The 5,313-nt window shown below is 47.4% G+C and overlaps 1 non-coding gene across 1 annotated transcript; it reads right to left on the reverse strand.

Annotated features, from left to right (window-relative positions):
* Window positions 1–1,680: 1,680 nt before the first annotated feature.
* On the reverse strand, window positions 1,681–1,867 carry LOC126520998 (U2 spliceosomal RNA). Its single transcript, XR_007597171.1, has one exon. It is a non-coding gene; the product is annotated as a U2 spliceosomal RNA (small nuclear RNA).
* Window positions 1,868–5,313: the final 3,446 nt, after the last annotated feature.

The following is a 5,313-nucleotide window of genomic DNA, read 5'->3' on the forward strand; positions in this document are numbered from 1 at the left end:
ATTTTCGGCAATGTTAGTTTACTCTGACGTACTCCATTGGCATGAGTCCTTTTGCAGACCCCCATATCAGTAAAATTTATATCCGAAAAGTATCACCAAGAAAGGAAACAGACCCAAACAGCCGACCACTGTACGTAGAAACACCATCCGAATTATTTCCTCCGGCCGCAGATCCTGCGCAATCTTGGGTGAATTCTGCGAATCATTTTTTCGGATATTTAGAAAGCTTCGTGAACACAGACATTTACATTGAGTTACGCTTCAGCTTAAGTTCGTCATCGCAACACTGCATTCTCCGGCAGCTTCATTTTCCTTTGCCTGATCAGGTCTCTATCACTAGTATGCTGCCCGCGCCACTTTTGTTTTAACCTTGGCCTTCCAGGAATTGCGTTCATGACCAGCTGCGACTTTGTTCACATGACGCGCTGCAAGTTTCCAAGGTGACGCTGCGCAAATACTCGCGTGGAGGAACCATAGAAAAATGCAGTCACAAAAAAAGAGAAACTAACATGGCAGATGAAAAATAAGCTGAGGACCCCTAGGCACTTCTTATACGTTGTGAATGCAAAAGCAATCGAACGCCGCTGAGGAGTGCTGCGAGTTACGAACTCCTCGCGGGCCGGCGAGCGCGTTGAGACACTCGGCCAATGCCTCCTACAGATAGCGCACTGCTGGTGCACTTCAATGCGCGAGGTCATGCTACCTTGCCCGACTGCCGTAGAATATAGTGGGGGCGCTCACGAGGAAGCCGCGGTGATTTTGACTTCGCCCCTTTCGTCACGCCGGGCTTGGAAATGGAAATTTCGGTCCAAGTAGCGTGACGCCATGAAGCAGAGGTCACATACCCATTATCTAAGAGGTGTTGGTTTAGTTTACTGATCACGTCTATTTAGCTTTGAAAAATTGCTTCTCTTTTTATTTGCCTCTATTCGTTGCACGGGAGCGTTTTAAGCAGGAAATCAGACCAGTGGCCATTGAAGTTGGTACTAATAGATCGTTTTACAAAAAAATATGAAGAGAAGGAATTGCTGAAAAGAAAAAGACATTTATTTTCTGCTTGTAAATACCGCGTACAGTGCGGCAGCACTGTGTACACTGGGAACGTCTCATCTATGCTGCAAAGCACCCATCAAGGTAAAAAAGAAAAGAATATGACAACTCCTCCTACACAGAAAGAAATATAAAGAGGAAGACATGCTTAGAAGGCCGTCATCCAATACGCCTGTGTAAAGAAGCAGCTATTCTGGTTCCTCGGTATCTCCTACAGGACAGCGAGTGGCGCTCGCCAAATGGGAAGCAAGGCGCCCGGAGCAGTTCGCGAGGGATTCGTGGTGTTTTTTACAGCGACGCTGTCTATGGCTAGGATCTGGAAAAAGAGATGTCTGAGATGTTGACAGAAATAAATCATCATGTGGATCGATCGTCGTGATAGTGCAGAGAGGGTACAAGCTCAATGGCATATACCCCTGTAAGTTCGGGTCCTGTAACACGCACTTGAACTACCCTTGTCACACGTGGGAGCCAAAGAGATCCCAGGCACAAAAGTAAGAACCTAAGAACGCATGTTCTTTTTCAAAAAAAAAATTCTTTGTTCGGCTTTTACAGCGAAGCTGTATTTGGCTAGGTTCTGATGAAAAATGTGTCCGTGCACAAGAGCCGCGCAGACCGAGAATTTCTCCCCGTACCTGGGCCAATCCCGAAAATAGTGTAATACCAGGCCCGACCTGCGGCGGAGGTGAAGCAGGGCTTAAGCACACCGCCAACTTTCAAAATTAAATTTAATGTCTTAGGTCCAAATACAACCCGTACCAGATATTGAGCTGATAAGAACCGATACTACGCTTTGACCCGCGTCGGCCATGACTATGTTCGCATCGCCCTCTCTTTGTCGGCCTTCCAAGCGCTTGTGTATCTCCTTTCCTTTCCTTCCGCTCTCCTGGGGTGGCGGTCCCGTAAGCGTGCTGCCCGCCAGGACCGCGAGGCGGAAAGAAACGGTAACCGTCCATGTCGCCCCGAAACCGCAAACTTGGAACGCTTAACCGGAGCAACGGCCAGGTTTCAGAGTGAGCTCGTGCGGAACCAATTTTGTGTGGCCTGTGTTCTGTGTGACTGCTTGTGGTTTGCGAGACCTCCCAACCATTACCGCACTGCGAGACGTCGACCAACGCGCTATCGCCTTGGCTACGTTTAAGTAGCGTGTGCCCTGGGAGAGCGGTGAGGTCCGTGTCTGTTCTACGTGTAGGGATTCGTTAGTCAAAGGTGTCGTGCCGCGTTTAGCAACAATACATGGGTATGTATACCCCCTTGTGCTTCATCTTCTTCCGAGGGTCAACATCGTGGAGGAACGACTAGCCGCTCCTCGCCTTTCATTTATGTGCATATGGCGTTTCAAGGACGGTAATGGGCTGTTCGCAATTAAGCGGCCCACATACACATCTTCGCTGGTCATCCTTCTTGACAGTGTAGAAGAGCGCTGAGCTTTTCTTCACACTATTTGTTTGTGCACCTATATGATCGCTATATCCTCACGGGTGCCAGTGATGAGAATGAATTCCCTGAAAGAAGGACGATTGTCGAGTGGGCACAGCATACGCGTGCACTAGATTTTTTTTTCTTCTTGGAATCGTGATGACGAAATAACGCGGCTTACACCACGCACACTTGTAGCCTGCTAACGCGGCCATAAAAAACGAGCAAATATAGGTCACACAGCGCAGGCTTTCGTGGCAAAGTGCAGGAAGTGCAGGAGTGGGGCTGGCGCCAGTTCAAATAACGTGCGTTGAGTGACATCGTACGTTTAGGCTCCGATGTCGCGATGCATTTTGGTCGAGACTTGGTCCAAGGCGTAGCGTCAAAGCCCTCGCAAGCAAACACGCTCCCGCATTCTCGCCAACGCACGTAAGCTGACGCACGTGCTGTCGCCCACAAACGCAATAGCGAAACGCGCGCCATCGAAGGCCCCCACGTACGTATACACGCGAACTCACACGCGCGCCTTCTCTGGTCGATGGCGCAAGTACGCGTGCGAGGGCGTCGAGACGCAACACTTCCGAGTATTTCCCAAGAAAACGGGGTGCACATCCCAACAGTTTAAGTGCGGTTTAGAGCAAATGTATTGTGCTAAGGTGAACAACTGCCACCCTGAACTAAAAAGGTCTCCACGAACGCAGCGTGCTATGCACGCTGCTTTCGTGATCGCACTCCATTGGTGTGAATCATGTTGCAGATGTTGATATCAGTAAAATTTATATCCGAAAAGCATCAAGGCAGGAAGCAGTAAATAAACTTCACATACGCGCATCTCTGAGAAAGCGCTGGTCACGAACAGCCGACCGCTGTACGTAGAAAGACCCTCGGAATCATTTCGTCTGGCCGCAGATCCTGCGCAATCTTGGGTGAATCCTGAGAACAATTTTGTCGGATATTCAAGAAAGCTTCGTGAACACGGAAATGTAGGTCGAGTTGCGCTTCTGCTTAAGTTTGTTGGCGCAACACTGCATCCTCCGGCAGCTTCATCATCCTTTTATCAGGTCTCGATCACTAGTACGCTGCCGGTTCCGATTTTTTTTCGTTGGCCTACAGGAACTGCGTTCGTCACCAGATGCGACTTTGTTCACGTGACGCGCTGCAAGTTCCTAAAGTGACAGTACGCAAGTACTCACCGGGAGGAACCTGAGAAAAATGTAGTCTTAAAAAAGAAGCAAACACGTCCTCTGAAAAAAAAAAGAGAATACATTCTTACCAAGCTCTATATATTGGTTTTTTACATTCTTCAAGGAGTGGCAGAAACGACAGACTTTAGCAATTTCTTCAACTATGAAATGGGGAAGAAGGAGACTGCCATAGCAGACACGGGCATCTTGTCAAAAATATTTTTTTTGTTATTTTTTGGTGACGCGGATAGTGTCGTCTTCGGTGGCTACAACATCTCTGTACGAGTCGGCGTGGCGCACAAAATCATTCCCATATTCGCATGCGCCAATGTTGTTTCCCAGTTCAGTCGTTAGCGCATGCGCCGTCCAAATGCACATTGACGCATGACGGCTGCTAGGTATCTTCTCTAAAGCACACGGACATATCTAATAGCACCTTACATTCAACAAATTATTTGATAACGATTGCTTGTTGTGAGAGCTGGTACATGGTATTGCGTACGGGAATGCCAGAAAACGGGAAGGAAAACCAGAAAAAGAAAAGAACACGTAGAAGACAAAGAGAAACGAACAGGAAAAAATGTTGGTATCTTTTCTACGCCCTTCCCCTTTCTCGGTGTTTTCGTGTATTTTCTGCTTTTTCATCCCGTTGGCTGGTATTCTCCTACGAATAAATTGGTGTTCTCATATTTCCAATATTTGGTCTAGCACATTGGTGAGCCACTGGGAGAGAGAGAGAGAGAGAGATAGAGAGAGAGAGAGAGAGAGAGAGAGAGAGAGAGAGAGAGAGAGAGAGAGAGAGAGAGAGAGAGAGAGAGAGAGAGAGAGAGAGAGAGAGAGAGAGAGAGAAATGTTTGTTTAAAAATAAAGGAAAGGCAACCCTGTGGTTCTTCCGGCGAGGTGCCTAGATTAGGACGATTGTTTCCCTCTTCAGCAGGTACAGCAACAAGCTGCCGTGTATCGTTTTCGGATAGGCAGGAGACCATTTTGGAAGTATACAGTGGGTATGTGCCAATTTTCGTCCAATGCTCTTGAATGGGTATGTATGGCTGTGACACGAGTAATACACAATGTTTAAATGTATCTTATCTGTAGATATCCGCCGTACTTCTCTGGGCCATGTGCTTATCAGCACATGAGCTCTTACGAGCTTTCAGTTTCGGAATCCCCCACTACAGCATGCCTCATAGTTAGATCGTTGTTTCTGCACGTCAAACCCCATAATCCTATATTTATTTTTAAGCTTTCAGTTCTCCCCCTCTCCGTCTACACACACTTCTCATAATTATTTTTCATTGGATAAGAGTGTAAACATTGCCTTTAGCGTCGCTTGGCGTTTGCATTTCGCCGCGTCTTGTGAATGGTGCACTGCAAAAACATAAAGATTGAGTGCTGCCAAAGTTGTGACCAAGTGCGCCGCACAAACACGAACATTGCACAAGATTACACATTGCATAGAATGACAACAAAGACAATTAAGCGCACCGCACTAAGCTTTGTAGCATTGAGTTAACCGCCTCGCGAAAGCTTCGCTCCACATATATTGGAACTGTGCGTTGGATTTGCATAACTTGTTTCTTCTTTGCCATGCGATGACAGGGCGAGAATGGGGAAGTGGCCTGAAAATGGCGACGTAACAGAAATAATTTACAGGTGCAGT

The sequence above is a fragment of the Dermacentor andersoni genome, chromosome 3, assembly GCF_023375885.2.
Source record: "Dermacentor andersoni chromosome 3, qqDerAnde1_hic_scaffold, whole genome shotgun sequence".
Taxonomy (NCBI): Eukaryota; Metazoa; Arthropoda; class Arachnida; order Ixodida; family Ixodidae; genus Dermacentor; species Dermacentor andersoni.